This window comes from Pelophylax lessonae (genome assembly GCF_965119305.1).
Source record: "Pelophylax lessonae genome assembly, chromosome: 7".
NCBI lineage: Eukaryota > Metazoa > Chordata > Amphibia > Anura > Ranidae > Pelophylax > Pelophylax lessonae.
Window position 1 is genome coordinate 54,775,254 of NC_138774.1, and position 12,990 is coordinate 54,788,243.

The 12,990-nt window shown below is 42.4% G+C and overlaps 1 protein-coding gene across 1 annotated transcript in view; it reads right to left on the bottom strand.

Annotated features, from left to right (window-relative positions):
• Window positions 1-12,990, bottom strand: part of LOC309560018 (uncharacterized protein) — an 82,376-nt gene that overhangs the window by 53,956 nt on the left and 15,430 nt on the right. The window lies entirely within an intron of this gene.

A 12,990-nucleotide genomic window follows, 5' to 3' on the forward strand; every position in this document is an offset into this window, starting at 1 on the left:
CGGTAGGAAAATCTTCAACAAGTCTGCATTTTGCAGCACCACATCCCACATAAAACGTAGTGAGAACGCACATTGAAAAAAAAAAAACCACAGGCAGAACAGAGAATAAAAAATGCCTTCTTCATTCTTTTAAGCCTTCCAAGGACTCTTTATTAGACAGGAAATTTCTAGAGAGGCGATGAGGTTTGTGGTTTGGAGAGGGAGAAAGCAGTGCACACTCTGATCAACACAAGTGGCTGGATAGAAGTGTAGATGTTTTCCCTTCAAGTGCAAGATCTACCGATACTTTATAACCATATGCACAAAAGGCTTCAAGAATAATTGAATAAAAAAGGTGCTTATTCGCCATGAGATAGCAGCCCAAATATATGCAGATTGGAATCATATGTCCAAGGTGCAGCAGATAGCCACTGGTGGGTGTTGTTGCCAAACTAATTGTTGCCAAACGAAAAGTCTGATCCCCCCACCCCCCAAAATAAGTAGTCCATCCTCTGGGGTCTCTTATTGCACGTGTGTACGAGGCATAAGGTTGTTCCTGTTTGAAAGGAGTCTGTCTAGTGATTGAATACTATAAAAAAAAAAAAAAAAACGGGACTGTTGGTGAATTTTCATTCAATCAGCACTGCAGCACTGATCTGTGTATTCTAAAAGTGGAGGAGTCCCCACTGTCAGAATATAATAAAGCATAGCAGGGAGGATCCCTTCATCCAGCTCATTTGTCTGGTTGGGGGAATTAATTTAGTTTTTTTTACAATCTGCACTTTGACTAAAAATTCTGAATCATATATGGCCTACTTTACTCCTCAGCTGGGGGTAACTGCTCACTTGTGAAATACCCATAAGCTCTGAAGACAATGTCAGCCTGACTACAATTGCTGCAATCAGATAATAATCATCCCAGTAAGGGGGATTTACTAAAACTGGAGCACACAGAATATGGTGCAGCTGTACATAGTAAACAATCAGCTTCAGACTTCAGCTTGTTTAATTAAGCTTTGACAATAAAATCTTGTGCGTTTTGTGATCCGATGGTGCCACCATGGATTTTGAAATTTGACCAACCAAGCTTTCAATTTCACCTGATGTTGCTACAGAAAGGAATATTCATGTCTTGGAATCATCTTTTCTTTCCAGGAATATTCTTTTTTGCATTAATTCTTATTTAGTTTACGATTTTATTTCTTGTACGAAATCATTAATTTTTCAAAAAATTTCCAACATGCCTGATCACTCAAATTCGATAACCGCATGAAAATTGATCATTGCTGCAGCCCACAAGTGGTGTGAAATTCGAAAATTCTTAGATAAGATTTTCTAAAGAAAGTTATTTTCGAAATTCATCCCATGTATGGCCGGTGTAACGTGAGAATTACCTACCCCGTGAGAAAAACCTACCCTCGTCACTTCTGGCCAGGAACAGCTGAGCAGCGCAGCAGTGCGCATGCTCACAGCCCCGGATACCTAATGAAAGAGCTGAGGAGCTGAGTAGTGCGCATGCGCACTAGTATGAAATTATCACTGTTCCGTGAAAAAAACCTACCCACGCGGCGGTTACATTAAAATATCTCGGCTGCAATATGAGTCAACTCCGCTCCTGTCCCTGTGACTTCCCTCATCTCGGCTAGTAAATATAAAAGCGGCTGGCGGCTCCGTGATTTATCTTTTCATACAGCCGCCGCTTTTATATTTACTAGCCGAGATGAGGGAAGTGACAGGGGTAGGAGTAGAGATCACTCGTATTGCAGCACAGCTGTTTTAATGTAAACGCCACATTACAAACAGTGCCGTGCAACCGGAAGTGACGAGGGTAAGTTTTTCTCACGGGTAGGTAATTCTCACGGAACACCGGCTTTAGAAGCGGATTGGGTTCCATGCAGAGATTCTGTGTGCTCCGGTTTTAGTAAATCCCCCCATGTCTTTAAAAATGTGTATAAATCATGTCTTGGCTATACAAGTCTATAGGGGTTGGTTTAAGTATAAGGGGTTTCACATGTTCCGAAAAACAGATCCTTTTCTTGTTTACAGAGATTCCGCAACACCTGTGATAAGGGTTTTAAGCAATTTCACAAGCAAACACTAAAAAGGAGGCCATTGTAAAAATAACACCGCCAGCCCCACCTCATTCATAATTCCTTGCAGGCTCTACACAATGGCTTTATTGCTTTCTTTGGGAGGGAGAAGAGTTAAGTACACAAATGACTCTCTGTTTCATGGAGCCTTAAATTATATGGAATTTTCCAACCTCAGAATAAACCCTCTGAAGTACCCAATTTCCTCCGCCATTATCGGTTGCCATGTCCAGAGGCAGCGCACAAACATCAGCACTTGTATTATCACTGGGAGATGCAATGTCTGTCAGGTACAGGAGGCTTCATCATGATAGAATATGAACACATGCCTCAAAACAGGACCATCCCTCAATCTGTTCTAGGAACCCGTCATCCATACTCCATAAAGGGCAACTATTCTGTGAAGTCAGCCAGTATTGTTTGCAAAGCAGAACATTTTCCTCCTGGAAATCTGCAAGACTGCATTCACACCTGCACTTTTGCTAAATGCACCACAAAACACACAAAATCGTGCATTTTCCTGCAGATTTTGGAAAAGTGCAACAATCGTGGATTGCGCTTGCAGTGCCATTCATTGTTAATGGCACCCCAAGCGTAGGTATTTTGCTACACAGAGTTCACCCTAAAAATATGCTAAAACTTGCACTGAAAAAACGCCCAACACTCCATGACCAAAAAAGGAGCTACTTTGGGGCATTTGTCACGCGTAGGGCAGCCCATTCAAGTGAATTGGCTTCCCTAGGCGTGACGCCCATTAGGGCTCTTTCACACGAGCGGTCCGATCAGATCCGCCTGTCAGTTTTTTAGGCGGATCTGATCGAATCCTCCATGCAGCTCTATGGGGCAGCGAGTGTCAGCGGAGGTCACCTCCGCTAACACCCGCTGCCATCCGCATCCGATCCTGTGCTGAAATCTGGACGGATGGAAACCCTATTTTTCCATCCGTTCAGTAATCGGAGCGGAGCGGATCTGATGAGAGCGGACAAGCGGTCCGCTCTCCTCCGATCCCCCATAGAGGGCGGCGGGTGCTGAGACACCACCCTCTCCGCTCTGCAAGCGGAGACGGAGCTGTCATCCGCCCGGCTCAGCGGGGATCGCGGATCGATCCCCGCTGAGCAACAAGGATCCGCCTGCGGAGGCGGACCGTGTGAAAGAAGCCTTAAAGCGTAAAAGAAGTGCAAAGAAAACGTGTGTTCCCACTATGCTCAGGTGCTAAGGCTGGCCATAGAAGACTCATCTTTTTTTCACAGGGGCTGATCGAAAAAAAATGAATTGATTCCCCCATCCTCACAAGCAAGGTGGATGGAGGAATCCTCCCCACTGTGCCATAGTATTCTGACTGTGGGACGCATCCACTGTCAGAACACTCTGATCAACGCCTGCAGCTGCTAATCGTGAAAAGTTTTCCAGTATTCCTGACCGACTTCTGTTGTGCGAGAATGGCCATTAAATCCCAAAAAAATAAAAAATCTACATTATTGCTGCTCACCAGTCAGTAACTACTTGTCTAACAAGGTACATACAAAACAGTATGGTAGACAAGTGGTTAAAGCAAGCTCAAAGCTACTGCTGCAGCTATAAGCTTGAAAATTACTTTAATAGCTGGCAAAGGGCTTTCAGATAAAAGTGATCCGAGCCAGAGACGTAACTAGAACCTTCAGGGCCCCGGTGCAAGAAACCATGAAGGGCCCCCCGGACCCCTGGCCGGGGCCCTTCCCTTCAAGCCTGAGGCTCTTCCATCTGATCCTGAGGCCCTTTACTCTCACTGCGGGGCCCTTTATTACGGTCCTGCAGCAGGACCCTTTCACAAGTTCTGCAGTGGGGCCCCTTCCAGCCATTTAGGGGCCTCCCCACAGTGGTGGAATGCCAGGGCCTGGTTGAAAGTGTGACCTTTGCGATCCTGAAAGTTCACCCACTGGTGTCAGTAGTTTTTATTTTTTGGTATTTTAATTGTATTATTTTTTTTATCATTTTATTTTATTTTTTTTACAGTGTCACTGACTATGACTCTGTCTATTCAGAAAAGGAAGGAGCTGGTAAATTACATATTTACTGACCCCTTCTTGGTTCTCTATTGTGGCACATCCCCTGCAGCAGCCGGCAGGAGAGGGGAGGGAGCACAGTGGGGAGGGGGGGGGATCAGGGGGCACACAGGGGCCCAGGGACAGCATAACACAAGTGAACTGGATAGGAGGAACCAATTTCCTCTATTTTCCTCCTGCAGCTACAGGAGTAAAATGGAGGACAGTGATTTCTCTACATGCTGCCCCCGCCGCCCCTCCTATGCAGGTGAACAGGGGAGCCGCACAGGCCCCCTGGAGCATGGGCCCGGTTGCAGTTGCAACCCCTGCAACCCCTATAGTTACGCCCCTGATCCGAGCAGTTTCAGAGCCACCCAATCACCTTTTTGGGGTGCTGAAAGTGTGACACTAATGAAGAAAAGAAAAATTAAAGCGTACAAAAAAAAAAAAAAAAATGTAATGATATGAAAAATAATAATTTTTTTTTAAAAGAACCCCCGTCACCCCCAATATCAACACGCAGTGTAGGGTGAGCGTGTGTATAAAAACAAAATAAAAAGTCTCTTCCCACCTCATGCATCGGCATTTAGCCCCTGTGCATCCAATCCCTGCATTTTCTTGTGCTCGGGATCCAAATCCAGCCCTGCTGCTTGCAGCCTATCAAAGTCTATGACAGGCTGAAATATGCTGTGGCTGGACACTGTGTTGCATGGGACTCATATTTAGGACCGTGGGCATTTAGGTATGTATACCTGAATTCCAGGGATGTATTCTATTCCCTGAATAAATACAGAGCGAAAACACCACTTGTACCACTTGGTAAAGCATCCAGCACCAGCAGCGTATTTTAACTGGTCATAGACTGACAGGCTGCAGGCTGAACATTGAACCTTTGTCTCCTAGGTGAACACAAATGCTAGGATTGGGCGCACAGGGGCTAAATGCCCAGTGGCCACGTGACCCTTTTGGTTAAAATATATTGTTCTCAAGGGCTCTATGTACTGTATAGTTATAGTTAGCTGTAAGTATATAAAAAAAATATCCTCCTCAAAATCAGAAAATCAACCCACGATACACTTGCCATTGGATGGGAATATTGGTAGTAGTAGTAGCGGAGGTATCATGGATAACCTTTTGAAACCAGTAGTTCCTTCTCTGCTAAATACTTGCAGACTATTTCTATAGACAGTTGTTGTATTGTGTCATTGACCATAGAAGTGTGGGGGTGTTTTTTTGCAAGTCAGAACTTGCTTGATGGAATTTGTTTGGTGATGGACAATATAGAGGACAAGGAGGAGGACACAACAAAAGAGATAGATCGTTTCGGAACAATCAGTATTTAGCCAAGTAGAAAACCCCATTCTACTGTATCTATCTTCATCATCTCAGTGGGAATTTGGGGAGGATGGGACACATTCCTTTACACGTCCTATTTTTTCTAATTATTCAAATACCAATTGGTCATTGTTTCAGAAAAAAAAAAAAGTTGGTGTATTGTAATCTGTAGCAACCAATTCTAAGTTTTAACTGTCTACTGCAAAAAAAAGAAAGGCCCTATTCACAAAACTTTACCATGATAGGGATCTTAACCACTTTAGCACTGCTCACTGTGGTGCTACTGCGGCACAGTGGTTCGTTATCGTCTGGCGACGTAGACCTACGTCACCAGACATTCCCCTCTCTCGGCGGGGCGCGCGCGCCGCCTGAGGTTCGCTCCTGCTGTATTCAGTTACAGTGGGAGTCGGGCCAGGGGAGGAGCGGCGGTGATCACCGCTGCTCTTCCCCGATCGTCTGGGATCGAGTGTGGAGATCCGCCCGCTTGTGTAAACAAAGTGGGCGGATCTCCTGACAGGCAGGGTCAGATTGCATGATTCAGCATAGCTGAACCTGCGATCTGTGCCTGTGTCACATAGTCCCCTCCCCCCACACACGATAGTAAGCACCAGGCATACATTAACCCCTTGATCACCAATAAAAGTTAACCCCTTCCCTGGCAGTGTAATTTTTACAGTAACAGTGCATATTTATAGCACTGACTGTAGTAATGTCACTGGTACCCCTAAAAAAGTGTCAAAAATGTCAGTCAAGGGTCCGATCTGTCCGCCGCAATGTCGCAGTCCCGCAAAAAAAAAAAAAAAAAAAAAAAAAAAAAAAAAAAAAAAAAAAATCGCAGATCGCCGCCATTACTAGTTTAAAAAAAAAAAAATACAAATTACAAATTTCCCGTAGTTAGTAGCTTCGATAAACTTTTGCACAAACCAATCAAAATACGCTTATTGCGATTTTAACAAAAATATGTAGCAGAAAACAAATTGGCCTAAAATGTTAAAAAAAAATTAGATTTTTACTTTTTTTTGTGGGGAATTTCATATAAAAAAAATGTGAAAAATATTGTTATTTTTTCAAAATTGTCGCTCTTTTTTTGTGTATAGCGCAAAAAGTAAAAAATCGCACAGGTGATCAAATACCACCAAAAGAAAGCTCTATTTGTGGGGAAAAAAAGGACGTAAATTTAATTTGGGTACAGCATCGCGCGACCGCGCAATTGTCTGTTAAAGTAACACAGTGCCGAATCGCAAAATATGGCCTGGTCAGGAATGGGGTAAAATCTTCCGGTCTTAAAGCGGTTAAAAATACGCTCATTGAGAATTTTTTTGTCAGACATGTAGCTAAATACATTTTGGCCTAAATAAAAAACATAAATTTAATATATTGGATATTTTTTAACTGTCAAAGTAGAAAAATATTGTTATTTTTTCAAAATTGTCGCATTTTTTTATTAATATCGCAAAAAATAAAAATCGCAGAGATGATCAAATACCACCAAAAAAAAAAGCCCTTTTCTTGTGGAAAAAAAAAAAGGACGTAAATTTAGTTTGGGTACGGCGTTGCATGACCGCGCAAATGTCAGTTAAAGTCGCACAGTGCCGAATCGCAAAAAGTGGCCTGGACGTAAGACAGCAAAATTCTCCGGTGGTAAAGTGGTTAAAGTACACTAAAGCCTGGTACATACTATGAGTTTTTGTTTTGAAAAAAAAACCTGACAGCTCCGCTCAGAGTTGCTGTACTAACTATCTGAAGTTAGTATAGCGATCTCCTCTGCTGAGCTGCTGTGTTCTGAAAGGGAATGGCAAGGAGTCGGCTGATTGGAGTGTTCTTGTGAGGGAGAGGCGTGGCACACAAGAGCCGAATGTTGTCTGTTTTTTTTTGGATTTGGTCGATGTCTCCTGACATTCAGCCCCTGTGTACAGGGCTTAAGGTGACACAAAAGTGGGTAAATCCCTGGTCATTACCAGGGCCACCAGAACCACTGTCTCCATTACTATTCCTGTTCTGGTGAAAACCCATAATTTGCCATTTTCTTGCACCCTGTGATAATGGGAAATAAGAAAAATAGAGAGGGTGAATCTCTATAATGGGGGCACAGACAGCATAAAAAAAATAATAATTAAATTTAAAAGGATGAGGTTACGGTAAAGAGACAAAAATGTTATGCCTTGTAGTCATTTTAGCGATTTGTGTTGTACTAATTTGTATAATCAATATATTTTAACCTGTCTTTTTGTCAAATTAAATTAATAAACTTTCATATATTTTTATTTATGGTTTGATGAATACTATTGTGATATGGTACCATTAAAAGTCCCAAATAGTCCCCCTGTGATTTCCTCTTGCGGCTTACCTCACTCTACACCCCTGTTATCAGGGTTGGGAGGGGGCTGAGGTAGCATGTAGACCACATACCATTACTTCTTTACATTTGAATTGGGATGTAGGTACCCGAGTTCTTCTGAGTATCATTAGATACAGCTACACACAGTTATAGTGTCTAGTTAAAGCTTGTAGGAGGAGTTTTCATTCTACTCTGACTGTCCTTTGAGGCTGCATGACCCCTGACCCTCTATCTGGACAGTGCTGATTGGCCCTGTGCCGATCACATGCACCCTCCCAAGAAAAAAAAAAAAAAAAAACTCTGCACATGCTCAGTTTGGTGAGCATTGTTAGAGTGCCTCCAACGAGTGGGATTGGGGATTTTGGAAGAAGGGGAGGATCAGAGAAGACAGGATCAAACTCATTTTTTACAATGCGGAGGATTACTCCCCAGGTTCCACAATGAGTATAATAAGCATGCTTTACTGCATATACACACTGATTTTACTGTTGTGAATTTAGCAACACTAACTGCTGTAGTAATATGGAGCTATGTAGTCTTCTAGAAACTGTTAAATAGTGACTCGAACTTAAGGCTGGGTTCACTCTAATGGGAATTGACTGCAGGTTCTTCCGCATCCAATTCGCATGTCAGAAGATTGTGACCGGGCCTCTCTATGGAGCCTGTTCACATAACTCCGGAGCGAATTGCACAGGAGTCCTGTGTGTCTTCTGGTCCCTTTCAGGTCCGATTTCAGCCAAAATTTGGATTTAAAATCGAACCTGAAACAGTGAACAGGGACGCACCAGACCCCTGCTGTGAGCTGCTCCTTGCGGCACTGTGAAACCAGCCTAAAGTGGTTGTAAACCCTTACATATACCCAGTGAAAAGACTATCCTCAGGTGATACACAGATATGAAACAAATGCTCTCACATAAGTTGTACATGGTTATCTGCAGTCTTTTCTTCTTTACATCCATTCAAAGTCCAGAGTTTTTTAAAGCTTGTCTGAGCTATCAGGAATTAAGGGGGTGGCATCTGAAGTTACACACTGCACAGCTCAGTGAGGAGAACTCAGAAAGCCAATTGGAGGGAATGGCACAACTCCTTCACACAGAACACAGAACTGGGCTTTGGCTGTCAACAACAGGCTGTGTGCTGGAGGTCCCTCCCCTATCACCTTTCTTTTCTTGTGGTCAGGAAATCTTTTTAGAAGTGATTAATGCTGATAGCAGAGGAATGAAGCAGCAGACATAAATGACACTCATCCCCATTCACATCGGGCCAATTTGACATGTGACTTGACATGTCAAATCGGAGCCTATTGCCAGCAACAGCACTTTCGGAATCGGTGCGACGCTGACTTTGCAGCGCCGCACTGATTCCCAAAAGTAGTTTCTGAACAACTTTTGGCGACTTCAGGGGCAATTTCAATAGACATCTGTGCAGTACTCCTGTGCAATTTGCTCCAGGTATATGTAAAAATGGCTCCATAGAGAGCCAGTCACATTCTCCTGACATGCAAATTGGATGCGGGGAAGAACCCGCATCCAATTCGCAATAGTGTGAACCCAGCCTCAAGTTCGAGTCACTATTTAACAACCACTTTAAGATGTGAACATCTATGGCCAGAATTAGCTTCCGTGGTACGGTTATCAATGCTACATGTCTTCCTGCTTTGCTTCCACCACAATGCATGATGAAAGGACATGCACATTAACCACATTACACAGCACAGTCTAGATGACACGTCCTTTTGATCCTACTCAGCTACATAGAACTTCCCAATTCTACCCACAGCCCAGGGCCAGACATTAGGTCACGCGATCCAAGCTCTTGCAAGTTGTTACTAGAAAAACAACAACCTGCAAAAGGAATTTCTGCGGTGGCTTTTATGTAGGGAAGGTAGGGACACATCTTCTGTATGGTTACATGAGAAATACATGGGCATTTTTCAGAACAGATCAATGGCAAAACAAAGAGACCCCTGAAATGGCCATCTGTAGACTTGAATAAAGTAGGTGTAAGTAAAGAATTAATATTTAAAGTGATGTAAATGAAATTTTTTATAAAATTAATGAAATGTTTTATGTCCAAACATAAATAGAATATACCTTCTAAACCTGGGTATATATACAGAGTATTTTTTGTTCAACCAATAGGTTAAACTCAAAGGAAGGAAAAAAAAAAAAAAAAACACACACACAGATTCCTGCATCCAAACAAGTCATGTAAATGCAGGGACCTCCCCTGTTGCACTACTGTGTTCTGGATGACAGGGATTTGGGGATATGGTAGAAAGATGATCCGCACACCAGTTGTCGCTCTGAAGAAATCTTTATTTTATTTGAAAGTCACAGTGTACAAACGCAGATAAAATCAGTTAACATGTTTCAGCCTATAAGGCCTTAGTCCTCATTTATGACTAAGGCCTTAAAGGCTGAAACATGTAATTTGATATATCTGCGTTTGTACATGGTGGTTTTCGAATAAAATAAAGATTTCTTCAGAGCAACAACCAATGTGCGGATCATCTTTCTACATTATTTACTCAGCTAACGACTGTGGATCGAGCACCCGGGAGCTCTATCATCAATTTGTTATATGGGTAGTAGTGCTGATTCCTCTGTTTGCAGTTTGGGAATATGGGGACTACAAATAATGGCATGCTCAACATAATAGGGCAAGCCAGCCATAGATAGCTCAAAATTCAGTCGGTTCAGCAGGAAGCGGCCGAATTTCGATCCTTCTTTGGGCAGGTTGATTGTACTAAAGTCGATCAATTGACTTCAGTACAACCAGCCTGTCCGTTTTTTTTTTTTTTTTTCCTCGTGCGATTGTTGCTGGCAGCTATAGTCACCAGCAGTGACAATTGCATTCTGACAGCAGGAAGACCTCCCCAGAATACAATAGCACGGCAGGAGGGATTTCCCCATCACCACGGACTGTGTTGATGGGGTGATCAAACATTTTTCTTTCCTTCAACTCATGGAAGGGAAGGAAAACTGCATAATCTATGGCCAGCCTTCCAGTGAAAAAGATGAACAGAGGGTTGATGTTGTTTGCTAATCCAAAACTGATGTATGTTCTGATTTGAAGTAATGAGAATAGTAAAATGGTATGTAAAAAAGGACAGGTAAGGGAAGCTAAACCAGCTGTGTAAATAGGGAGGTCTTCAACCCAGTAGTAGAACTGAAGCAAAATAAATTGTAAGGGTAAGGATTTTTTTTTGTTTTTTTTTTTAGATTTAGAACAAGGTAGAAGCAGATAAATATCTGAATTACAAAAATATATCATAGGACACGTTCCTAGAAAAAGGTATTTAAAAAAAGGAGCAAAAAAAATTGTAAGCTTAGCCTCTTTCACACGGGCGCTCTGTTTTTGTCGTCCGTTTAGTCACTTTTTTTTTTTTTTTTACGGACACGGATGACACTTGTGTCATCCGGTCCGTATGTCCGCATATCATCCCATCCGTTTGCGGATGATATACGGACATAATGTATGTCTATGGGATTGCGGATGTCAGCGGATGACACAGCTGACATCCGATTTTGCGTCCTTTCCGTTTTTTAAAAACGGAAGAAAAATAGGGTTCTGTTGCAAAAAACGGAACAGAACTGAAAGGACGCAAATCGGATGTCAGTGGTGTCATCCGCTGACATCCGCAATCTCATTGACATGCATTATGTCCTTATATCACCCGCAAACGGATGGAGTGATATACGGACATACGGAATGCCCGTGTGAAAGAGGCCTAAGGACGTTGAACGATGACCCCCTGATATATATATATATAATTTAAATGGATAAACAAACTATTTATATAAAAAGTTATGTCTTTATTACAAAACCCTCAAAGCAAACATATGATAAGGGCAACACATAGACTAAAGGATATATAAAAACAAGGTTCAGGTAATAGACAGTAGAAGTTGCCTACGCGTTGCATGGTCAAAGCCGCTTCAGTTTCTCAGCATCTGACTGAATATCTGGTATCAAACGTATATAAACCAATGCATAATACAAACAAATCAACAAAAAATAAAAAAGGTGCAAATGGTATGAGATTGAACCATAGAAAGCGATGGGGATGTGTACGCAAAATCTGACAATAGGACGAGACAATCATGAGATAATTCATGGTATCAATTAGCTCACAATAGCTCATTGACATCTCAAACGTACACAGCACTTACCAAAAAGCAACCAGGTAAACAGCTTACCAACAGCAGCCCAGTATATTCAATAAAGGCATAGTCCTAATAGGGGGCACAAATAACTCACACTCCAGTGGGTATATGGGAATCCACAGCGGCTCCTGGGCCTCCCGAGGACCCGAACCCCCAGCAACCCATACCATCAACATAAGCCATCTAAGCACACAGAGGGGACAACTGATTGGGACCTCGGCGGGTCTTCTCTCTAATGGCAAACTTTATGATCCACCTGTCAGAGGAAGGTAAAGGTGCCAACACATCACAATAGCTTTCTATGTTGTTTTGGAAGGTTCACTTTCATACTATTTTTGAGTGAAGGCCAGTAACCTCATCAGTTTGCACCTTTATTTTATTTATTTTTTGATTAGAGTTTAAGTCTTTAATCTATGGGGGCCTTCTGGATTTGCCTATAACTGGTGAACCCCATTTGTGATTCTGTGCTTTTTTTTGACATAGCTTGCAGGTGTGTTGAGGCTGTTTGTGTTATTCACTCCACTGCAGGGGTTGGCTCATTTCCACTGCAGGTTCCTGTACATAACCCCTGAGGACGTTAGACAAAAGCTGACGAAACGGCATTGGGTGGTGTTTGAGATACACCATTTCCGGTCAGTTGGAACGCAGGTGGAGTGCAAACTGGCGATGTATCTTATACAATACATGCTGATCCTTGTCTTCTTTGACATAAAAGTGCAATACAACCTTCTTTTTTAAATAAATGATTTGAAATACTGCACCATGAGTGTTCTTTCCTTTCCCTCTCTATATGGCAACACTGGAGCTTTGAATACACTATCTATAATAGCGTATTCAAATATATATATATTGAATGGATGATAACTGATAACAGCGGTTTGAATTCATTCCTGTGACCTCATGTATGACATCTTGGATTTTCCCCGTATGCGTAGTTTGACACCCTGTAATTGGGGTCAATTAAGTCTGGTGAGTGCATAGTGATTCTGCATGCTGGTGGAGAGGAACCTTTTCTATTCTCGCTGAGGACGTTATTCACATGTGGGATCTATACATGA